Genomic DNA, 26,680 nt, shown 5'->3' with positions numbered 1-26,680 from the left:
CATTCATAGTAACAGCCGAGAGTTCTTCCATTTTCTTTCTATTTGAGATTAGATCTTTCAAGAATTTAGCATATCTAGGCATTCCTGAAATCACATCAATGAAAGGAAGATTTACATTTATCTGTTTAAACATATCCAAAAATTTGGATTGCTCGGCTTCAAGTTTTTCTTTCTTCATTTTACTCGGGTAAGGAAGTGGTGGTTGGTATGGTTTAACATAAGGTTTATCCTTAACTGTGTTATTTTCATTAACCTTCTCAACTACCGGTTCTTTTTCCTTATCTTGATCAGGTTGTGGTTCTTGTGGAGTAGGAATAGTTTCATCAGAAGTTACAGGTATTTCAGGTGGTTTAAGTGTTGTACCACTTCTTGTGGTAATGGCTTTAGCTGTTTCATTCCGGGGGTTAGCATTTGTATCACTAGGTAGACTTCCCGGTTTTCTTTCACCTATTAACCTTGCTAGGTTACTTACTTCTTGTTTCAGATTTTGAATAGAAGCTTGTTGATTTCTAAATGCTTGAGCATTTTGTTCATTGGTTTGTTTCTGAGATGTGAAAAACTGCGTTTGAGTTTCAACTAGCTTCGTCATCATATCTTCTAAATTTGGCTTTTTATCATCGGTTTGTTGTGGTGGTTTGTTTTGAAAATTAGGTCTTTGCTGATTGTAAGTATTATTGGATACTTGTTGATTGCTAGGACCTTGTTGGTTGTTGTATGGAATATTTCGGTTATAATTCTGGTTTTGATTGTAAATTGGTCTTGGCGGTTGATAATTATTCTGATAATTATTTCCAGGCCTTTGGTTTATGTATGAAATATTCTCTCTTTGTTCCATTGTTAATTCAATACTGAGACAATCTTTTGTCAAATGTGGTCCTCCACACTGCTCACAACTAATTCGTATTGAGTGAATATCTTTAGTCATCTTTTCCATTCGTCTCTCCACAGCATCTATCTTTGCGGAAATGGAATCTAAGTCATGGCTAGAATCGGCTCTAGCTGCTTTAGATGATCTAACGATATCTTTTTCTTGGTGCCACTCATGTGAGTGGGAAGCAGTGTTATCAATAATTTTGTAAGCATCAGTTTCGGTTTTCTTCATAATAGAACCACCAGCTGCTATATCTATGTCTTTCCTTGTAGTGATGTCGCATCCTCGGTAGAATATTTGTACTATTTGACAGGTGTCTAAACCATGTTGCGGACATCCTCTTAATAACTTTCCATATCTTGTCCACGCCTCATATAGAGTTTCATTTGGTTTCTGTGTAAACGTAACAATTTCTGCTTGAAGTCTTACGGCTTTAGATGCAGGAAAGAATTGTTTAAGAAATTTGTCAATTAAAACATCCCATGTATCAATCGCCCCTTCAGGTAACGATTCCAACCAATCTTTGGCTTCTCCCTTTAAAGTCCAGGGAAATAACATGAGATATATCTGTTCATCCTCCACTTCTCGGATTTTAAATAGTGTGCAGATCCTATTAAAGGTACGTAGATGTTCATTTGGATCTTCCTTCGGCGCACCACTAAATTGGCATTGATTAGTCACCATGTGTAAAATTTGTCCTTTGATTTCATAATCTGGCGCATTAATGTCTGGATGAGTAATTGCGTGACCTTGGCCAGTGCGTTTAGCTCTCATTCGGTCTTCCATACTTAAAGGTTCCAGATTCTCCATAATTGAATTTGTTGAATCGGTATCACTAGATGATTCTGATTTAATGGTTCGTTCCTCAACAATCTTTGTTTGAATGATTGGTGGTTCCGGAGGAAAGTTTAGTGGTTCAGGATCTACGAACCGTTCCTGAATATTCTCCGGATTCTCAATTGTGAGGTTGGGTTCAAAAAATGGATTATCGGAAATTTGAACTGAAGTACTTGGTTGACTGGATGACGATTCTAAAGAAAAATCAACGGCGGTTATATTTGCTAAATGTCTTGATCTAGTTACAGGTGGTGAACGTACAAAAGGTGGTGAACGTCTTGCTCGGTGCATTCACTGAATATCCTATTAGTTTTTAAAAGGAAAGAAAAATTATAATAAGTTATCCAATCAATAGACTTTTCTGATTTTGCCCACGTTTCGAATAGCCAAAAGATGCAGCAGAGGGGCAGGATTCGTTTGGTCTCAATATAATTGAGGACTGTTTGGCTCCAATAACCCGGTCCACGTACAAATCCAACTATTACTACGAACCAGAAAATTTTGATGTCTATCAATTTAACCACTCAAAATAAATTTTCGTAATTTTAAGAAATTTAGATAAGAAGTAGAAAAAATTCTAAGTCCTAAAACTAGAATAGCGAGAAATAAGAGAGAAAAAGAGTTCGTCGCAAAAGGTCGAAAAAGAAAAAAAAATGGTTGAAAAATAAAAGGTGACGGAAAAATAAAAGAAACTTATAAAAACTTAAAAATACTTAACTAACCTAACCTTATTACTACAACTAACTTAAAATTATAATCGCAAATTGAGATTACTAATTGGAATGACAATTGGTACATAGTAAAAGGTCTAAAAATATTAAAGCTTACAGGAGAAACTAAATCCCAAATGGAAATAACTTAAAAAGAAACTAAAACTTAAAAAGGCGTCGCAAAATTCTAAAGCACCTAAATCTTAGTCTAAAGAAAAAGCACTTAAGGAATTCTACGGCAAAGCCTAAAAATCTAGGAGTAAAAATAACTATAGCAAAAACTAAGTTTAAAATTAAATATGAGCTAAAAAATACAAATATTACGCTACAACGATTAAAAAGGGACAAAATATAAAAATATACAAAAAATTGTAAAAATTACAATTTTTATAAAAATATTATTTTTATATTATTTATTTAATAAAACTACTAATTTTACAAATTAATTAAAACTAATTTAAACAAAATAAAACAAATTAAATAAAAAGTAAATCTTAAAATAAAACTAATAATAATAATAATAATAATTAGGGTTTATATTATTAATAATTAATAATAATTCGTAATTAATGCTGGTTTAGGGTTTTTGTCCGTGTGTCAGGTAGCCTCCGCGAGTTGCGGTAATTTATAAAGAAAACCCCGCGAGTCGCGGGGTTCAGAATTTCAGCTGACAGGTTTTATCTTCAACGCGTTTTTCTTTATTTATTTATTTATTTTATTTTCTATTTTTAATTTTTATATAAATAAAAGATATTAAAATTAAACTTATATTTTTATAAACTAAAATAAAAATAAAGAAACTTATAAAACTTAAATATTTAACAAAATCTTAAAAATACATATATTTTTGTTTTTCTTTTTATATTTTTGAATAATTAAAACGTATTTTTACAAAAGCGAATTTTAATAAAAGTAAACAAAAAATCTTTTTTTTTTTTTATATTAGCGTTGCGCTTCCGGCTTTTAAGATATTCCCCGGCAGCGGCGCCAAAAACTTGATGATGTAGCGTGAGGGTACGAAATAGTATTATTTTTAATACAAAATACTACAAAATATGACACAAGTTTTATTAATTTACGGATGGGATATACCTAAACCTTTCTACAACACTTATAGGCAGTGTACCTAATCGTACAGTAGTGTAGTTTTTAGTAAGTCCGGTTCGTTCCACAGGGAAATCTTTAAACAAAGCTCAACGCTATATTAGTTTACTTTTATTAAAAATACAAATATATATATATAAGTAATATTATTATTATAAAGGGGGGTTTTTACCGTTTAATGACCGGTTTGTCGATTTTAAGATTTTAGTCGCAGTTAAAACCTAATGTAAAATATAAAATAAATACAAGACTTAAATTAAAGCGTAAAGTAAACTAGACCTTGGAGAATTGAAACCAACCAGAATAAGCATACAACTAGCCGATAGATCAATAAAATATCCTAGAGGGATAATGGAAAACATGCTAGTTAAAGTTGGTACTTTAGTATTTCCAGTAGATTTTGTTGTTCTGGACATGGAAGAAGATTCTCAAGTTCCTCTCATATTAGGAAGACCATTCTTAAACACGGCTAAAGCAATGATAGACGTGTTCGGTAAGAAACTGACCCTAAGTATAGAGGATGAGAGTGTTACCTTTTCAGTTGATAGAGCAATGCAACAACCACAATCTGCAGATGATACATGTTATTATATTCAAACTATAGATGCACATGCAGAATTATTAGAAGAATTTCCAGAATTACAAGGAACAGGAGAATGTTCTTTAGGAGAAGGTAATGAACCAATTGATGAAGCTGAAATGTTAGCTACACTTATAGCTAATGGATATGAACCAACAACAGAAGAAATTCAAATGCTAAAAGAAGAAGACAGATATCGATATAAATCATCGATAGAAGAACCTCCGAAATTAGAGTTAAAGCCACTTCCAAACCATTTGGAATACGCTTATTTACATGGTAAATCTGAATTACCTGTAATAATATCGTCTTCTCTTACTGAAAATGAGAAATCTCAACTCATTTCTGTGTTGAAAGCTCATAAACCAGCCATTGCATGGAAGATTCATGATATTAAAGGAATAAGTCCTTCGTATTGCACACATAAAATCCTTATGGAAGAGGGTCATAAAACGTATGTGCAACGCCAACGAAGAATAAATCCTAATATGCAAGATGTAGTTAAGAAAGAGATTATTAAACTGCTAGATGCAGGTTTGATATATCCAATCTCTGATAGTCCATGGGTAAGCCCAGTTCAATGCGTACCTAAGAAGGGTGGCATGACTGTCATTACAAATGAGAAAAATGAGCTTATTCCTACTAGGACTGTAACAGGATGGCGTGTATGTATTGATTATAGAAAATTAAATGACGCCACCAGAAAAGATCACTTTCCCTTACCTTTCATAGATCAAATGTTGGAAAGATTAGCCGGAAATAGTTACTATTGTTTTCTAGATGGATTTTCCGGATATTTTCAAATTCCAATAGCACCCGAAGATCAAGAGAAAACCACATTCACGTGCCCTTATGGTACTTTTGCTTACAAACGCATGCCATTTGGACTTTGTAACGCCCCTGCAACCTTTCAAAGGTGTATGATGGCGATTTTTCATGACATGATAGAAGAATGCATGGAAGTTTTCATGGATGACTTTTCAGTCTTCGGTGATACATTTAAATCATGTCTAGTTAATCTGGAACGAATGCTAATTAGATGCGAAAAATCGAATCTAGTACTTAATTGGGAGAAATGCCATTTCATGGTTAAAGAAGGCATCGTTCTTGGACATAAAATTTCAAAAGAAGGAATTGAAGTGGATAGAGCTAAAGTAGATGTAATTGCTAAACTTCCACATCCCACCAATGTTAGAGGAGTTAGGAGTTTTCTAGGGCATGCCGGTTTTTACCGACGTTTCATAAAAGATTTTTCTAAAATTGCCACTCCTATGAATAAACTCCTAGAAAAGGATGCGCCATTCATCTTTTCAGATGAGTGTATCAAATCTTTTAATATTCTTAAAGAAAAACTCACTAATGCACCGATCATGATAACACCAAATTGGAATCTACCATTTGAACTAATGTGCGATGCAAGTAATTTTGCAATGGGAGCCGTTTTAGGACAAAGGATTGAAAAACGATTTCAACCTATATATTATGCTAGTAAGACATTACAAGGAGCACAAACGAACTATACAACTACTGAAAAAGAACTCCTTGCTATTGTCTTTGCTTTTGACAAATTTCGATCATATCTCGTTCTAGCAAAAACGGTGGTCTTTACCGACCATTCTGCTCTTAGATACCTATTTTCAAAACAAGATGCTAAACCAAGATTAATCCGTTGGATCTTACTCTTACAAGAGTTTGATATTGAAATCCGAGATAAAAGAGGAGCAGAAAATCTCGCCGCTGATCATCTTTCTCGTCTTGAAAATCCCGAATTAGAAGTTCTAAATGAATCAGCCATACAAGACAACTTTCCTGATGAATATCTATTGAAGATAGATTATAAAGAAATCCCATGGTTTGCAGACTATGCAAACTACTTAGTTTGTGGATTTCTTGAAAAAGGATTATCATACCAAAGACGAAAGAAATTCTTCAGTGATATAAAACACTATTTCTGGGAAGATCCACATCTGTTTAAAAGTTGTCCCGATGGAATAATACGCCGATGTGTATTTGGAGATGAAGCTAGTAAAATATTAAACCATTGTCACACAGGACCAACAGGAGGGCATTATGGGCCTCAACTAACAGCAAGAAAAGTTTATGAAGCTGGATTCTATTGGCCTACAATTTACAAAGACGCACACCTTCTTTGCAAATCCTGTGATGCATGTCAAAGGGCCGGAAAAATAAGTCAACGTGATGAAATGCCACAAAATGTCATCCAAGTATGTGAAGTATTTGACATTTGGGGTATTGACTTTATGGGTCCATTTCCAAAATCTCATAATAATCTATATATACTCGTAGCCATTGATTATGTATCTAAATGGGTGGAAGCACAAGCTCTCCCAACTAACGATGCACGAGTTGTAGTCAACTTTTTAAAACGTCTTTTTGCAAGGTTTGGAACACCGAAAGCTTTAATAAGTGATCGGGGTACTCATTTCTGTAATAATCAACTTGAGAAAGTTCTTAAAAGATATGGAGTAACTCATAAAATCTCCACCGCATATCATCCACAAACAAGTGGACAAGTTGAAAATACCAACCGAGCTTTAAAACGTATTCTAGAGAAAACCGTAGGATCAAATCCGAAGGAATGGTCCATTAAATTGGAGGATGCACTCTGGGCTTTTAGAACAGCCTACAAAACTCCAATTGGAACCACACCTTTTAGACTTGTTTATGGAAAAGCATGTCATCTTCCAGTAGAAATTGAACACAAAGCATTTTGGGCTTTGAAGACATGTAATCTTGATTTACATGAAGCCGGAAGTCTACGATTAAGTCAACTAAACGAATTAGAAGAATTAAGACATGAAGCATACGAAAATTCGTTAATCTATAAAGAAAGAACGAAGAAATGGCATGATAAAAGAATCAGAAGTTCAAAAGAATTTAAAGAAGGAGACAGAGTTCTTCTTTTCAATTCACGATTCAAGCTATTTCCTGGAAAATTGAAATCAAGATGGTCTGGACCATTCATAGTCAAAAGAGTTTTCCCATACGGAACGATAGAATTAATAAATTCAAATGGGATGGAATTTAAAGTTAATGGTGACAGAGTTAAACATTACATACATGGTCCGATGGAAGTCGACAACGAAGTTAATCACAATTTCGACACCACAGCTAACTAAGTGTGGGGAGAATCAAGTCTTTAAAGGATAATATGTATTTCTGTTAGAGTTAGATTGTCTGTTTTCGTGTAGTTCTCGAAAATGGAACACGTATGGTCTTTCCCTAGCAGACCCTAAAGAACTAGTCTTCTCCCCCCATTCTGAATTTTTATTTTTTTAGGTTTTTACAAAATGAAGACTGCCTGTGAACTAAACCATGGTCTAATGCTACACGCTTTGATCACTAAAAGAAATAATGACATACTCCCGAGTGAAATAGTATCAGTAATCAGAGAAAGAATGGACGGAGTTAGAAAAGAATCCAGATGCGAAGATAATAAGTTACAATTTGGTAAAGGAAAATCAAAATCCGCAGCGAAAAGAAGAGCACGACACCTAGAAAGATGTCACAAATGCGGAAAATGGTCACATGGAGGTAAATGTTCAAATAATCAAACCTATTCAAATACCGAATTTGTTACTTTATGCAGAGACGGACCGTTCATATGTTTAGAAGAAAAGATACTGAATGCTCGAGGTTACGCCTATGTAGCCATGGAAAATCAATTAAACCGACTATCTTATGAATGGGATAGATCATATAACTAAGAAATCTATTTCACAGGTATGTCTGTACAGTTTTTATTTTTATTTTTATTTTTATTTTTAACCTTTTGATAATAAACGCTAATTTGTTCTCTAAAAAGTATTAAATTGGTATTGAATAAAATTAGGTTTGGCGACCGAAATTATTGATATCATTCAGAAATTTATTACATCACTGCGAAATTTAACGTTTATTCTTAAGGTATAAATATCTTTAATCAATCAACCCAAAATATTTCAAAAATTCGTCATGAGTTTAGGTCTTGTAACCGAAATTACTTTACCGAAAAGAGGGGCGCATATTTTTGATAATATTTGATTGATTAAAGTGGGATAAAAAGACAAAAAGATTTTTAATTTTATTTTTACCATATTTTTAAAATTAATATTTAAATCTTAAATTAATATTGTAAACTTTGTAAAAACAATATATATTTAAAATTGTAAATATTTGAAAAATTAATATAAGTTTGATATGAATTTATGAATTTTTAAATTAAGTTTGGTGTGAATTTTTAAAATATAAATTCTTAATTTTATGCATTTTAAATTCTAAGTTTGGTGTGAATTTTTAATAATAATTTTGAATTTCATATTTAAGTTGTGTGAATTTAAAAACAAAAATTTACTTTATCTCATTAAGTTAAGAATATGATTTTTAAAATTCGTCGTAAGTTGAAGACTAGGTCTTTGAACCGAAATTGCTTTACCCAAGGAAGGGACGAGAACTTTTATTATCATTATTTTTAATCTTATTGATTTAAAGTATGCCAAAAACATTAAAAAACCTAAAAATCTTAGCTTTTAAAACAATCGCTACAAAAAGACAAATTTTAAAATTTTGTCGAAGGACGGACTAGGACATCGATCCGAAACGACCTCGTCCTAAATAACAAGGGAAACAAAATTTTAAAATTAATTTCTTAATTGTTTTCAAAAGTTAATGATTATAAAAAAAAAAAACTCCGCGACTCGCGGAGTTTGGAGGGTAAATCCCCGCGACTCGCGGAGGGACCAATTTACAGAAAAAAAATATAACGCAAGAACTGATCAGTTTCACACACCCAACTCAAACAAACTGCTGCGAAAAACCCCGAAAAAACCCGAAAAACAACCCCAAAAATCCCAATTTTTAACTGTTAATCACCAAATTTTTTGCTAAAATCATGTTGAGAAGGATGCTATCTAAGAATTACTCAAGAAAAACGGTAAATTTCTACACCTAAACACCATTTAATCCGAAATTTGGTGTTCTTGAGCTATTTTTTCCCCAATTTGATTTTGATGCTTTTTAGTGTAATTAAGCTTAAATTGTTTATGTATTATGCTTGTATAACCTAGATTGATGCTGTTTAACATGATTAGAAGCCTTAAACTTCAAATTTTGAGTAATCTAGGGTTTGTGTTCTTGAGCAAATTTGGGGCTTTTTGATATAAACAGGTTATGGCCGATTTTTGTCATGAATTGTTACTAAAATAAGTAGTGTAACATGTTTAGGTAGTTAAATGATCCAAACTTTGAGCCTAAACATGATTTTGAGAATTAAAGTGGACTTTTTCAAGTCTAAAATTCATGAACTTGATTTTTGAAAGATAATGCCATTTGAGACTTGTTTAATTGCTAGTAATGATTATTTTGACATGTTATTTGAGTTGAATGCTTATGAACTTGGCGAACATTTTCGTATATGCTTATTTGAAAAAGTGTAGATTTGACAAAAATGTGAAAATGAGCTTAAGTTTGATATAAATTGATAATGTCATTGTAATTATTTTGATTGATGATTTTGCTGACACTAATGCATATTTGGATGCACAAAAATTGTGTTTGATGTGTTTTGCAGAATGAAAGGGGTGAATCTTCATCCCAAGCCCGCAATGCTCCTGCTGAAAATTTGGAACAACAGGAGGTGGATAACTACTACAAGCAGGATGTACCTCATCCAGTCATGACCTTTTCCGATATGCATTTGGAAGAGTTGCACCCGAACCTGAGATTTGACAGACTTTGGATAGATTATCCAAAATATCAACGGGGTTTGCATACTCTTCATTCCAAGGTTGTTGAGGTACCGAGGGTCATAGAATGGGGACCCTTAGAAGCTGTAGAATTGGCCGGGCCAATTAGGGAATTACTTGTACAGAGGTATGGTAATTCTTCTTTTAATGACTTGATATGTTTATTCACCATACGTAGACCTGTATATAAAGTATGGTGTGAAGAATTGTTATGTAGTATAGAGTTGAATGATCGGGTAGCTAGTTTAACCGATCGTTCTTTTATTAGATTTTTGTTAGGCGGTTCGATGCGCCACATTTCTTTACTGGACATGGCTCAGGCTTTACGTATATATACGCCTGAGGAGTTAGCGTCTGCCGATTGTAGAGGATTGATACTAAACGGTAGAAAGATAGATGAGAATTTTGATACACACGGTGTGTGGAGTCAAATGACAAGCCATCACCGTTTCAAAGGGGGAAATTACTCTTATTTGGATATAGATAGAGCCGAATTAAGAGTGATACATAGGTTTTTAGCTAATTCGATTACACAAAGGGGTAAGAACAAAGAAAAAGTAAATGAACAGGATTTGTTTTACCATATGTATATTCGAGACCCACAAAGCGCTGTAAGTATACCATATTGTGTGGGTTATTATTTATCAGCTATGGTTCGGGGGATGCGACCACATAGCATAATAGGAGGTGGAATTTTTATTACTTTGATTGGTGAATATCTCGGTGTGGATATAAGTCGGGGGGATTATTAGTAGAAGAACCAGAACCCCGCGATACTATAGGTTTAAATGTATACCATGGTGCGAAAGTTTTGAAGAGGCGAAATAACGCCGCAGTACGATACCATGGTAGACATCCACAGGTGGAGAGAAACCAGCAGCAAGGTAATGTAGGAGGGGGGAATGAGATGCAAGAAATGCATAGGTTTATAGCTTCTCAGGAATACGAAAATGCTAGACAGAGAGCATTTGAAGATTGGCAAGTTCATCAGAACCAGATCATAACTCATTGCCAACATATAGGTAGAAACTATATTCCTACACCGAAACCCGTCTTCCCTCCTTGGTCTATAGAGATGCAGCCACCATATCCTACGTATGACCCTGCCGAAGCATTCTATAGCACTTATGGTTATGCCTGGAACCCCTATTGGTACTAATATCATCCTTAGTTTACTTATTATTTTTTATTATTTTGTAATTTGTAATTATTGATACGTTTAATACTTTTGTTAATATTGTAATCATTTTTATAATTATCTAACTTTTATTCTTAGACTTTAATAATTTTTGAATGTGGGGTAATATACCAAACTTCAAAAATATGTATATATGTTTGCAGTTTATCTTATGTACACAACAGGGTAAAACAACGCATTTTCAAAGACTGGCATTAAGTTCAGCAAAAGCAACTAATTTTGACGACAAGATGCAAAATATATGTGAAATAACAACAAGACGGAATGAACAAATGATGTGCACCATTTATCATTCAGCAAACAAACGCCAATATATTTGGAAACTTTGGTAAAATTTAATCATTTTCACACAAATCACCCTCAATAATTTAAATTGTTACTGATTTCTTGCAAATGAGGGCATTGCAAGATCTTAAGTGTGGGAAGGGGTTAAATTCTTTCGGATTTTAAAATTTTTATATTAAACACTTGGTTACCATTAAAAATACTAGTAAAGCAGTAGTTGTATTAGAATCTAGTGCTCTCTGATAAAAAAGAACAGCCCTAGTCTTATATACTGACTACCCAATTCTAGTAAAATTTTTCAAAATTTTCAATTAAATGAATTCAAAATCATGTTTATACATATTTATGAACGATAAAACTAGGTTTTAACACCGAAATTATTGTTACCTCGGAAAGGACATAAATTAAGAAACAAACTAAAATGTTAAAATTCATTTAAAATGGAATAGAGGACGATAAAAAGGAAAATAAAAAGCCAAGTGTGGGAAAATTTACCAAGTTATTTTAAACATATGTCACATATATCTGTAACAAATAACTGAAAATACTTTTGCTTTGGACTAAACTAAACTGTTTTTACCCGATGAAAGAAAAGAAGAGATGGATCTACATGATGAATCAATTCCATCATTAAAAGGAAGTAAAGTCTTCCGAAAAAGACACGCGCTTCTTGATTTAGGTCATGAAGTTGTCGTCCAGACCAGCTGTAGGTTGACGAAAAATCTAGAAAAGTCATCACTAAAATCAGCAGGAAATCCACGGACCTCAGCATTAAACAGGGTCGCCAAGTGGTCAGATTTATCCTAACCATGAGAAGGATTTATCTCGTACAATGGGGGGGCACCATGCAAATTAGCTGGATAAGACTAATGAATCAGATCCCCAGAAAGGATAATCTCCTTACAGATTAAAAATCAGCTTTTAAGACTGATATTACTCAATCCTAGAGATTGACCTTAAAGATTGAGAATTCAAACTCATGGAATTCAATGATATCTAAACTCGAGCTTGAACGAGAAAATATTTTGATCAAAATTATAAACCGATTTGTTTTCTGAAAACCCTATTTTCAATGCGTTCATTACCATTGAACGTAAAATCCTAGGAATTCACCTGGAATTCATTAGGTCACCTGAACTAAATCGGGTGTCAACCGTAAGAACGGTGGTTGCATAGCATGGTCAAAGACAGGACCTTGTGCCAGGCCGAAAAATTATAACGGTGAGCTTTACTATTGCTCCTACCAAGGATAGTAATTGCGTCCGACACGTTATAGACCATAATTAAAAGCATGTCACGGGACATTGCCTTAACAGTTGCTTGTTCAACGCTTTCCTTTACAACCGGACGGTTGTTTACCGAAAGGTAATATACGGGACAAGTAAACTGGACGTGTTGCTTTCCTAATACAAGGTTAGCAAGTGGGTGACACAAAACCGCAAGTTTTGAGCTAAAATTTTCAAATCTAAAACCCACCAAACCCACAAAAATATTTTGCAAACACCGGTAAAGGGTTATTCCGGAAAACTTATCTAGGGTAAAAACTAGATTTCAAAAGATCAAATGTTTTCATAAAGATCCAATTTCCTTAATGGATCTAAATTTTTATAGTCATGTGGGACTGTAAACCATATCGTTACTACCATTGTTTATACCGCCGTATAGAAATCACTGATGTACAAAGTGTGAAGAATAAAGAAGTGATTCTAGTATTTCAAGACGATATTGCTTGAGGACAAGCAACGCTCAAGTGTGGGAATATTTGATAATGCTAAAAACGAACATATATTTCATAGCATTATTCCTCAAGAAAGACAAGCTTTTAGTTGCAATTGTTCTATTTACAAGTGATATTCGTTTAAATAATAAAAAGTGAAGACAAAAGACAGATTCGACGAATTGAAGACGCAAACGACCAAAAAGCTCAAAAGTACAAAAGACAATCAAAAAGGTTCCAATTATTGATAAGAAACGTCTCGAAATTACAAAAGTACAAGATTCAAAACGCAAAGTACAAGATATTAAATTGTACGCGAGGACGTTCGAAAATCCGGAACCGGGACCAGAGTCAACTCTTAACGCTCGACGCAACGGACTAAAAATTACAAGTTAACTATGTATATAAATATAATATAATATATAATTAATTATATTAATTATATATATATTATATTTATATATTATAAAACCGTCGGCAGAGAAACTCCAAGGGTGTGAGCTGTAAATACATTCTCCGCGACTCGCGGGGTTTGAAGGCAAAATTCATCGCGAGTCGCGGAGCCCCAAATTTCAACTCTGGCTATAAAGCAAACCGAATTCTGATCATTTTTCATATTCTATTTCTCTCTTCTCTCATATATACGTAAAATATATATATATAATACTTGATTTTTGCAGCGGGGTGTACGAAATAGTATTAATTTTTACTACAAAATGCGACGAAATATTACACAAGTTTTATTTATTTATTTATCGAGTGGATATACCTAAACCTTGCTACAACACTTATAGGCAGTGTACCTAATCGTAGAGTAGTGTAGTTTTTAGTAAGTCCGGTTCGTTCCACAGGGAGCTGGTGAAGTTAACGCTATATTATTAAGTTTATTTGTAAAAATATATATATAAATAAGTAGTAGTATTATTATAAAATGGGGGTTTTACCGTTTAATGACCGGTTTGTCGATTTTAAGCGTAAAAATAAATGACAAAAATTAAAGTGCGTAAAATAAATTGCGATAAATAAAATGACAGAAAATAAAATGACAGAAAATAAAAGTGCGATGAAAAATACAATAAAACAATTATGCTTATTTAAACTTCCGTAATCATGATGTTTAACGTTTTGATTTTAATTAATTGTTACTCGGGTTAATTGTCCTTTGTCATGGTTTATTTGATACCTATCTGGTTTTTATCCATAATAGTCCATCGGTCATAAATATAAAGTGCGAGTGTCCTCGTCAAATTACCCTTATACCCGAAGTCAAATATTCCAACTAATTAAGGATTTAAACTGTGACGCAGTTATCACTTCTGTCAACAATTACACCAGTTATCACTGTATGTAATCTACCCCTGTTTTGATTAGATATGAATATTAATTTACCCACTTGATCAGTTTGAATAATCAATTACCCAACCCGAATAATTAATTAAATGATTATAATAGATTCCATATGAACGTCACTAAATAGGACGACCATAATCATTATTAATTATTAGGATAATTAATTTGAAGATAGATTCGACAGACTCCAATGAGTTGTCACTCAATTAGACAATACCCCCCATCTATTAATAGTCAATAGTCCAATTTCCACAAGTGTCGGTCTTTTGCCCAAACCTTAATTATGGTACAAAATCCAATAACCCCGTCTTAATATTTAGTCAAACATCACGATTACTTCGGCTTAAATAAGCATAATAATAACTTAGTTACGAGACATTAATTTAAAAAAAAAAGAACATAACTTACAGTGATTATTAATCGCGTAGCGTTACACGGACATAGTTCCTACTTTAAAACCCGTAAAACATTTCTTACAATAACCCAATTATTATTAATCTTAAATTAAACTTAATATTATAAATATAAATATAAATTACATAAGAAAGAAAGAAGATTGGAAAAAGGTGTATCTAAATCATCGATTTAGATGGCCTTTTATAGGCAAATGATAAATTGAAATTTTCACTTATGACCCCTGAACTATGCTCAATTAACAACTTTTTATTATTTAATATTATTCTTATTATGAATTATTTAAATATTATATTATATTCTTGTGCATAGTTGACTTGTACTTTCAGCTCCGTTGAGTCGAGCGTTGAAAGTTGGTTCATGCCTCGGTTCCGAATTTTCGAACGCTCTTTCGTACTATTTTATATCGTGTACTTTGTGTTTTGCGTCTTGTACTCTTGTCATTTTTAGACGTTTCTCATCAATAAATTGAACCACTTTAATTGTATCTTGTACTTTTTAGCTTTCCGGACCTTTGTGTCTTCAAATCTTCGTTTTCGCCTTTTGTCTTCGCACTTATTTATTTAAACAATTACAATGAAAATATAATACAATTACATATGAAAACCTATTATTTAGAAGGGATATTGCTATGAAATATATGTTCCTTTTTAGCCTTATCAAATATCCCCACACTTGAGCGTTGCTTGTCCTCAAGCAATACAGAACTTGAAATAAAAACATACATGAATCACTTTTTTATTCATCACACTTTGTACATTAGTGCTTTTGATATAGCGGTATAAACAATGATAGTAATGATGGTTAAAGGTGGGTGTGTCATCCACAGTTGCCTCGGGTTTAGGTCAACAACACTTGCAATCAAATAGCCGATTTACTTTCGGTTTCCAAAGCAAAGTGCACATTTGAAAGGTGGTTTACAGTCCCACATGACTATGAAAATGTAGATCCTTAAGGAAATTGGATCTTTATGAAAACATTTGATCTTTTTGAAAATTTAATCTAGCTTTTACCCTAGATAAGTTTTCCGGAAAAACCCTTCACCGGTGTTTGCAAAATATTTTTGTGGGTTGTGTGGGTTTCAGATTTGAAAATTTTAGCTCAACACTTGTGGTTTTGTGTTACCCACTTGCTAACCTTGTATTAGGAAAGCAACACGTCCAGTTTACTTGTCCCGTATATTACCTTTCGGCAAACTACCGTCCGGTTGTAAAGGAAAGCGATGAACAAGAAACTGTTAAGGCAATGTCCCGTGACATGCTTTTAATTATAGTCCAAAAACGTGTCGGATGCTTTTACTATCCTTTGTAGGAGCAACAGTAAAGCTCACCCTTATAATTTTTCGGTCTGGCACAAGGTCCTGTCTCCGACCATGCTATGCAACCACCGTTCTTACGGTTGACATCCGATTTGGTTCAGGTGACCTAATGAATTCTGATGAATTCTCAGGATTTTACGTTCAATGGTAATGAACGCATTGAAAATGGGTTTTCAGAAAACAAATCGGTTTTAATTTTGATCAAAATATTTTTCGTTCAAGCTCGAGTTTAGATATCATTGAATTCCATGAGTTTGAATTCTCAAACTTTAAGGTCAATCTCTAGGATTGAGTAATATCAGTCTTAAAAGCTGATTTTTAATCTTTAAGGAGATTATCCTTTCTGGGGATCTGATTCATTAGTCTTATCAAGCTAATTTGCACGGTACCCCCCCCATTGTACGAGATAAATCCTTCTCATGGTTAGGATAAATCTGACCACATGGCGACCCTGTTTGATGCTGAGGTCCGTGGATTTCCAGCCGATTTTAGTGATGACTTTTCTAGATTTTTCGTCAACCTACAGCTGGTCTGGACGACAACTTCTTGACCTAAATCAAGAAGCGTGTGTCTTTTTCGGAAGACTTTACTTCCTTCAAATGATGGAATTGATTCATCGTGTAGATCCATCTTTCTTTCAAAAGTATTATAGTAAATCGGGTAAAACTGATTAGTATTATCCAAAACAAAAGTACCTGCAATAATCTTGTACAAAAATATGTGATAGATAGTTTTTAATTGAATAACTTGGTACATTATCCCCACACTTAGTTTCTTTCTTTGCCTTTTTATTCTCCTTTATTCCATTTTAAATGAATTCAAGCGTTTTAAGTTGTTTCTTAATTTATATCCTTTTCGAGGTAACGATAATTTCGGTATTATCACCTAGTTTTCACCGTTCATAAATATGTATAAACATGATTTTGACTTCATTTAATTGAAAATTTTTCAAATTTTCACAAAATTTGGCAAATAAACCAAGTATAAACCTGAGAGAATTTATAACCCTTCCCCACACTTAAGATCATGCAATGCCCTCATTTGCATGAAATCAGACTATAATTTAAATTCATGAGGGTGATTAGCGTAGAAAAGTGATTAAAAATACCGAGTTTGTAATTACAAAGCTCGTCGAATGATAGATGGCGCCTCATCGTTCATTCCTTCATTTGTTATATCATATTTGTTGTTTTGCGTCTTGTCGTCAAAATTAGTACCTTTTGCTGAACTTTAATGACAGTCTTTGAAAGTGCGTTGTTTTACCCTGTTTTTTACATGATAAAATACAAACATATATACATATTTTTAAAGTTGGGTTTATTACCCCACGTTCAAAAATTTATAAAATCAAAAAAAAATTTTTTTTTTTTTTTTGCATACTTTAAATCAATAAAATTAAAAATAATGATAACAAAATTTTTCGCCCGCCCTCGGGTAAAGTAATTTCGGCTCAACGACCTAGTCTTCAACTCACGACGAATTTTAGAAATCATTTTTTTTTCAACTTAATGAAATAAAGTAAATTTTTGTTTTTTAAAAAAAAACACAAAACTTAAATTTAAAAAGCATATTAATTTTATATAAAACCTAAAAAAACAAAAATTCAGAATGGGGGGAGAAAACTAGTTCTTTAGTGTCTGCTAGCGAAAAAGACCAATCGGATTCCATTCTCGGAACTACACGAGAACAGAACAACTAACTCTAGATAACATTTTCTTAGAACATTTGAATCTCCCCACACTTAGGTAGCTGTGGTGTCGAAATTGTGATTAACTTCATCGTCAATTTCTTTTGGTCCATAATCAACTTGCCTATCTGTGACTTTTTCTTTAAGCCAGTGCCCGGCTTCTTCCGTAATATCCCAAAATTCAACTAGTTTCGCCTTTTCTTTAGGCGACAGATTGGATACTAACCGGTTACATAACTTAAAGTTCCCCTTACTTCTAGCATCGATAGCCCGTTTAAAAAGTTTCTTCATTGAACTGTTAATAACGGGGTCATTTAATTTCGTATCAACAACGGGGTTCTTTATTATCAAGTCATCATTAGGTGTTACTTCATTTTCCCCACACTTAGGCGTTTTATTATTGTTAAGCACTGCCGTTGGAGTTGGTAAAACAACATGGTTATTACCAATCGTTTTTGTTGGTTCAACGGTTTTGGTTGGTGGAGATTTAGACTTTCGAATCATAAAGGTGATTGATTTGTCATCACTACTAAGTGTCATTCTACCATTTCTTACATCAAATAACGCCCTGGTGGACGCAAAAAATGGTCGACCTAAAATTAGAGGAATGTTTAGGTCCTCTTCTATGTCAATGACAATAAATTCGACTAGAAAGGTTAAATTACCTACTTGAACGGGTAGGTTGTCAGCAATTCCAACTGGGTGCTTAATGGTTTGATCAAGGAGTCGAACACTCATATCTGTTGGAGTTAACTCACCTACACCTAATCTCTTATATAATAAAAGAGGCATAACACTCACACTTGAACCTAAATCTGCTAGTGCATCATACATGACACAGTCACTAAGTAGACAAGGAACAATAAATTCACCCGGATCACCTACCCTAGGTGGAGGATTTGGTGGAACTGTCTTCACCGGGTTTACTTCTACTGTTTTTGTTTCTTGCACTTTTTTATTCTTCTTCTTCTTCTTTCCAGAGGTATCACAAACTTTATTACCTATTACTTGCTCATACTCAACTCCTTTTCTTGGAAACTAGATGGGTGGTCTGTATGGTGCCACCACTGGCTTTACATACTCTGGTGGTGGTGGTGTAACTTCTTCATTTTTATTCTCATCTAAAACCTTCCCATCTTCAGGAGCTGGTTTTTCAGAATTTGTTGAAACCATGTTAACATTCTCATTCCGAGGATTTGCTTCAGTATTACTCGGTAGCTTTCCTTGTTCCCTCTCACTCATTAAGCTAGCAAGAGTACCTACGTGTTTTTCTAGATTCAAAATGGAAGCTTGTTGAGTTCTTAATGACTGATCAAACCTCTCATTTATTTGGGTTTGAGTTTCAATAAATTGTGTTTGAGATTCAACTAGCTTGAATACCACGTCTTCCATATTTGACTTTTTCTCTTCGGTTTGTTGTGGTGGTTTATACAAGCCAGGTCTTTGTTGATTGAAAGTGTTGTTTTGAGTTGGTTGGTTATTCGGACCTTGTTGGTTATACCAGTTATTTTCGGGTCCTTTTGGATTGTAAAGAATGTTTTGATTTCGATTGAAGTTTAGCTTTGGCGGTTGATAATTATTTTGATAATTATTTCCCGGCCTTTGGTTCATATAGAAAACATTCTCTCGTTGTTCCATGGTTGGTTCAATGTGACAATCTTTCAATAAATGTGGTCCACCGCATAGCTCACAACTGATTCGTATTGCGTGAATATCTTTATTCATCTTTTCCATTCGTCTTTCGAAAGCATCTATTTTTGCGGAAACGGAATCAAAGTCATGGCTAGAATCGGCTCTAGCCGCTTTAGATGATCGAAAGATATCTTTTTCTTGGTGCCACTCATGAGAGTGGGAGGCTGTGTTATCAATAATTTTGTAAGCTTCAGTTGCGGTTTTCTTCATAATTGAACCACCAGCTGTTATGTCGATGTCTTTCCGTGTAGCAACGTTGACACCTTGGTAGAATATTTGTACTATTTGATAAGTGTCTAAACCGTGTTGAGGACATCCTCTCAACATCCTTCCGAATCTTGTCCATGCCTCATATAATGTTTCATTTGGCTTTTGCGCGAACGTAACAATTTCTCCTTGAAGTCTCACGGCTTTGGATGCCGGAAAGAATTTTTTAAGAATTTTTTCAACTAAAACATCCCATGTGTCAATCGCCCCTTCAGGTAACGATTCTAACCAATCTTTGGCTTCTCCCTTTAAAGTCCAGGGAAACAACATGAGATAGATCTGTTCATCCTCAACTTCTCGGATTTTGAATAGTGTACAGATCCTATTAAACGTACGAAGATGTTCGTTTGGATCTTCCTTCGGCGCACCACTATATTGGCACTGATTAGTTACCATGTGTAGGATTTGTCCTTTGATTTCATAATCTGGCGCATTAATGTCTGGCTTAATAATGGCGTGACCTTGGCCCGTGCGTGTGGCTCTCATTCGGTCTTCCATACTTAGAGGTTCTAGATTTTCCATGATTGGAAGTGTTGTATCCGAATCACTAGAGGTTTCTAATTTAATGGTTTCTTCCTCAACAATCTCTGTTTGAATGATTGGTGGTTCTGGAGGAATAATTAGTGGATCAGGGTCTCGGAATTGTCCCTGAGTATTCTCTGGATTCTCAATTGTGAGGTTTGTTTCAAAAACTGGGTTATCGGAAATTTGAACTGAAGTACTTGGTCGACTGGATGACGATTCTAAAGAAAAATCAACGGCGGTTATATTTGCTAAATGTCTTGATCTAGTTACAGGTGGTGAACGTACAAAAGGTGGTGAACGTCTTGCTCGGTGCATTCACTGAATATCCTATTAGTTTTTAAAAGGAAAGAAAAATTATAATAAGTTATCCAATCAATAGACTTTTCTGATTTTGCCCACGTTTCGAATAGCCAAAAGATGCAGCAGAGGGGCAGGATTCGTTTGGTCTCAATATAATTGAGTACTGTTTGGCTCCAATAACCCGGTCCACGTACAAATCCAACTATTACTACGAACCAGAAAATTTTGATGTCTATCAATTTAACCACTTAAAATAAATTTTCGTAATTTTAAGAAATTTAGAGAAGAAGTAGAAAAAATTCTAAGTCCTAAAAACTAGAATGGCGAGAAATAAGAGAGAAAAAGATTGCGCGTCGAAAAATGTCGAAAAATAAAAGGTCGAAAAATAGGCGTCGAAAAATAAAAATAAGAAAGTAGCGCGAAAAACGGCGTCGCAAAATTCTAAAGCACATAAATCTTAGTCTAAGGAATAAGCACTTAAGGGATTTTACGGCAAACCTAAAAATTCTAGAAATAAAAATAACTATGGTAAAACTAAACTTAATACTAAAAATTGTAACTAGAGTCTAAAAATCTAAAGGTAATAAAAAAAAAAAAAAATTTTAATTTTTAATTTTTTTTTTATTTCGTTTTTTAAGGATTTTAAATTTTTTTTTTTTAAAATTTTTTTTTATATAATTTTTTTTTTAAAATTTTTTTTTTTTTATTTTTTTTTTTAAAACGAATTTTTTTTTTAAAAACGTTTTTTTTTTTTTTTTTTGAAATTTTTTTTTTTTTTAAAACGAATATTTTTTTTATTATAATATTATTTTTTTTCAAAATTTTTTTTTTAATTCATTTACTATTCATGAATAGTAAATGAAAATAAATTAATTAATTTACTATTCACATGAAAGCGACATGATAGAAATTATTAATTATAAGTTACATAATATACCCCTGAAGTATTTAATAAATACGACTTTTTAAAACTTTTAAAACTTTTACGTATCAAATTTGATTATAAAATATTATTATATTATTATATTTTATTTCAATATTATTATATTATTATATTCTATTTCAATATTATTATATTATTATATTTTATTTCAATATTATTATAATTAAAAATATAGCGTTTTAGCGCTCCCCGGCAGCGGCGCCAAAAACTTGATGTGTGCAGCGGGGTGTACGAAATAGTATTAATTTTTACTACAAAATGCGACGAAATATTACACAAGTTTTATTTATTTATTTATCGAGTGGATATACCTAAACCTTGCTACAACACTTATAGGCAGTGTACCTAATCGTAGAGTAGTGTAGTTTTTAGTAAGTCCGGTTCGTTCCACAGGGAGCTGGTGAAGTTAACGCTATATTATTAAGTTTATTTGTAAAAATATATATATAAATAAGTAGTAGTATTATTATAAAATGGGGGTTTTACCGTTTAATGACCGGTTTGTCGATTTTAAGCGTAAAAATAAATGACAAAAATTAAAGTGCGTAAAATAAATTGCGATAAATAAAATGACAGAAAATAAAATGACAGAAAATAAAAGTGCGATGAAAAATACAATAAAACAATTATGCTTATTTAAACTTCCGTAATCATGATGTTTAACGTTTTGATTTTAATTAATTGTTACTCGGGTTAATTGTCCTTTGTCATGGTTTATTTGATACCTATCTGGTTTTTATCCATAATAGTCCATCGGTCATAAATATAAAGTGCGAGTGTCCTCGTCAAATTACCCTTATACCCGAAGTCAAATATTCCAACTAATTAAGGATTTAAACTGTGACGCAGTTATCACTTCTGTCAACAATTACACCAGTTATCACTGTATGTAATCTACCCCTGTTTTGATTAGATATGAATATTAATTTACCCACTTGATCAGTTTGAATAATCAATTACCCAACCCGAATAATTAATTAAATGATTATAATAGATTCCATATGATCGTCACTAAATAAGACGACCATAATCATTATTAATTATTAGGATAATTAATTTGAAGATAGGTTCGACAGACTCCAATGAGTTGTCACTCAATTAGACAATACCCCCCATCTATTAATAGTCAATAGTCTAATTTCCACAAGTGTCGGTCTTTTGCCCAAACCTTAATTATGGTACAAAATCCAATAACCCCGTCTTAATATTTAGTCAAACATCACGATTACTTCGGCTTAAATAAGCATAATAATAACTTAGTTACGAGACATTAATTTAAAAAAAAGAACATAACTTACAGTGATTATTAATCGCGTAGCGTTACACGGACAGAGTTCCTACTTTAAAACCCGTAAAACATTTCTTACAATAACCCAATTATTGTTAATCTTAAATTAAACTTAATATTATAAATATAAATATAAATTACATAAGAAAGAAAGAAGATTGGAAAAAGGTGTATCTAAATCATCGATTTAGATGGCCTTTTATAGGCAAATGATAAATTGAAATTTTCACTTATGACCCCTGAACTATGCTCAATTAACAACTTTTTATTATTTAATATTATTCTTATTATGAATTATTTAAATATTATATTATATTCTTGTGCATAGTTGACTTGTACTTTCAGCTCCGTTGCGTCGAGCGTTGAAAGTTGGTTCATGCCTCGGTTCCGGATTTTCGAACGCTCTTTCGTACTATTTTATATCGTGTACTTTGTGTTTTGCGTCTTGTACTCTTGTCATTTTTAGACGTTTCTCATCAATAAATTGAACCACTTTAATTGTATCTTGTACTTTTTAGCTTTCCGGACCTTTGTGTCTTCAAATCTTCGTTTTCGCCTTTTATCTTCGCACTTATTTATTTAAACAATTACAATGAAAATATAATACAATTACATATGAAAACCTATTATTTAGAAGGGATATTGCTATGAAATATATGTTCCTTTTTAGCTTGATCAAATATCCCCACACTTGAGCGTTGCTTGTCCTCAAGCAATACAGAACTTGAAATAAAAACATACATGAATCACTTTTTTATTCATCACACTTTGTACATTAGTGCTTTTGATATAGCGGTATAAACAATGATAGTAATGATGGTTAAAGGTGGGTGTGTCATCCACAGTTGCCTCGGGTTTAGGTCAACGACACTTGCAATCAAATAGCCGATTTACTTTCGGTTTCCAAAGCAAAGTGCACATTTGAAAGGTGGTTTACAGTCCCACATGACTATGAAAATGTAGATCCTTAAGGAAATTGGATCTTTATGAAAACATTTGATCTTTTTGAAAATTTAATCTAGCTTTTACCCTAGATAAGTTTTCCGGAATAACCCTTCACCGGTGTTTGCAAAATATTTTTGTGGGTTGTGTGGGTTTCAGATTTGAAAATTTTAGCTCAACACTTGTGGTTTTGTGTTACCCACTTGCTAACCTTGTATTAGGAAAGCAACACGTCCAGTTTACTTGTCCCGTATATTACCTTTCGGCAAACTACCGTCCGGTTGTAAAGGAAAGCGATGAACAAGAAACTGTTAAGGCAATGTCCCGTGACATGCTTTTAATTATGGTCCAAAAACGTGTCGGATGCTTTTACTATCCTTTGTAGGAGCAACAGTAAAGCTCACCCTTATAATTTTTCGGTCTGGCACAAGGTCCTGTCTCCGACCATGCTATGCAACCACCGTTCTTACGGTTGACACCCGATTTGGTTCAGGTGACCTAATGAATTCTGATGAATTCTCAGGATTTTACGTTCAATGGTAATGAACGCATTGAAAATGGGTTTTCAGAAAACAAATCGGTTTTAATTTTGATCAAAATATTTTTCGTTCAAGCTCGAGTTTAGATATCATTGAATTCCATGAGTTTGAATTCTCAATCTTTAAGGTCAATCTCTAGGATTGAGTAATATCAGTCTTAAAAGCTGATTTTTAATCTTTAAGGAGATTATCCTTTCTGGGGATCTGATTCATTAGTCTTATCAAGCTAATTTGCACGGTGCCCCCCCCCATTGTACGAGATAAATCCTTCTCATGGTTAGGATAAATCTGACCACATGGCGACCCTGTTTGATGCTGAGGTCCGTGGATTTCCAGCCAATTTTAGTGATGACTTTTCTAGATTTTTCGTCAACCTACAGCTGGTCTGGACGACAACTTCTTGACCTAAATCAAGAAGCGTGTGTCTTTTTCGGAAGACTTTACTTCCTTCAAATGATGGAATTGATTCATCGTGTAGATCCATCTTTCTTTCAAAAGTATTATAGTAAATCGGGTAAAACTGATTAGTATTATCCAAAACAAAAGTACCTGCAATAATCTTGTACAAAAATATGTGATAGATAGTTTTTAATTGAATAACTTGGTACATTATCCCCACACTTAGTTTCTTTCTTTGCCTTTTTATTCTCCTTTATTCCATTTTAAATGAATTCAAGCGTTTTAAGTTGTTTCTCAATTTATGTCCTTTTCGAGGTAACGATAATTTCGGTATTATCACCTAGTTTTCACCGTTCATAAATATGTATAAACATGATTTTGACTTCATTTAATTGAAAATTTTTCAAATTTTCACAAAATTTGGCAAATAAACCAAGTATAAACCTGAGAGAATTTATAACCCTTCCCCACACTTAAGATCATGCAATGCCCTCATTTGCATGAAATCAGACTATAATTTAAATTCATGAGGGTGATTAGCGTAGAAAAGTGATTAAAAATACCGAGTTTGTAATTACAAAGCTCGTCGAATGATAGATGGCGCCTCATCGTTCATTCCTTCATTTGTTATATCATATTTGTTGTTTTGCGTCTTGTCGTCAAAATTAGTACCTTTTGCTGAACTTTAATGATAGTCTTTGAAAGTGCGTTGTTTTACCCTGTTTTTTACATGATAAAATACAAACATATATACATATTTTTAAAGTTGGGTTTATTACCCCACGTTCAAAAATTTATAAAATCAAAAAAAAAAAATTTTTTTTTTTTTTGCATACTTTAAATCAATAAAATTAAAAATAATGATAACAAAATTTTTCGCCCCGCCCTCGGGTAAAGTAATTTCGGCTCAACGACCTAGTCTTCAACTCACGACGAATTTTAGAAATCATTTTTTTTTCAACTTAATGAAATAAAGTAAATTTTTGTTTTTTAAAAAAAACACAAAACTTAAATTTAAAAAGCATATTAATTTTATATAAAACCTAAAAAAAACAAAAATTCAGAATGGGGGGAGAAAACTAGTTCTTTAGTGTCTGCTAGCGAAAAAGACCAATCGGATTCCATTCTCGGAACTACACGAGAACAGAACAACTAACTCTAGATAACATTTTCTTAGAACATTTGAATCTCCCCACACTTAGGTAGCTGTGGTGTCGAAATTGTGATTAACTTCATCGTCAATTTCTTTTGGTCCATAATCAACTTGCCTATCTGTGACTTTTTCTTTAAGCCAGTGCCCGGCTTCTTCCGTAATATCCCAAAATTCAACTAGTTTCGCCTTTTCTTTAGGCGACAGATTGGATACTAACCGGTTACATAACTTAAAGTTCCCCTTACTTCTAGCATCGATAGCCCGTTTAAAAAGTTTCTTCATTGAACTGTTAATAACGGGGTCATTTAATTTCGTATCAACAACGGGGTTCTTTATTATCAAGTCATCATTAGGTGTTACTTCATTTTCCCCACACTTAGGCGTTTTATTATTGTTAAGCACTGCCGTTGGAGTTGGTAAAACAACATGGTTATTACCAATCGTTTTTGTTGGTTCAACGGTTTTGGTTGGTGGAGATTTAGACTTTCGAATCATAAAGGTGATTGATTTGTCATCACTACTAAGTGTCATTCTACCATTTCTTACATCAAATAACGCCCTGGTGGACGCAAAAAATGGTCGACCTAAAATTAGAGGAATGTTTAGGTCCTCTTCTATGTCAATGACAATAAATTCAACTAGAAGGGTTAAATTACCTACTTGAACGGGTAGGTTGTCAGCAATTCCAACTGGGTGCTTAATGGTTTGATCAAGGAGTCGAACACTCATATCTGTTGGAGTTAACTCACCTACACCTAATCTCTTATATAATAAAAGAGGCATAACACTCACACTTGAACCTAAATCTGCTAGTGCA

General features: G+C 33.2%; 1 non-coding gene and 1 pseudogene across 1 annotated transcript; both read left to right on the top strand.

The window, feature by feature from the left end:
* LOC139849860 (uncharacterized) overlaps positions 1-26,680 on the top strand; it is a 197,477-nt pseudogene that overhangs the window by 167,753 nt on the left and 3,044 nt on the right.
* On the top strand, positions 19,806-19,912 carry LOC139850935 (small nucleolar RNA R71). The gene has a single exon (XR_011760308.1). It is a non-coding gene; the product is annotated as a small nucleolar RNA R71 (small nucleolar RNA).

This window comes from Rutidosis leptorrhynchoides, chromosome 5 (assembly GCF_046630445.1).
Source record: "Rutidosis leptorrhynchoides isolate AG116_Rl617_1_P2 chromosome 5, CSIRO_AGI_Rlap_v1, whole genome shotgun sequence".
NCBI lineage: Eukaryota > Viridiplantae > Streptophyta > Magnoliopsida > Asterales > Asteraceae > Rutidosis > Rutidosis leptorrhynchoides.
Note: the sequence above shows the minus strand (reverse complement) of the source record. Positions and strands in the feature narration are given on the sequence as shown.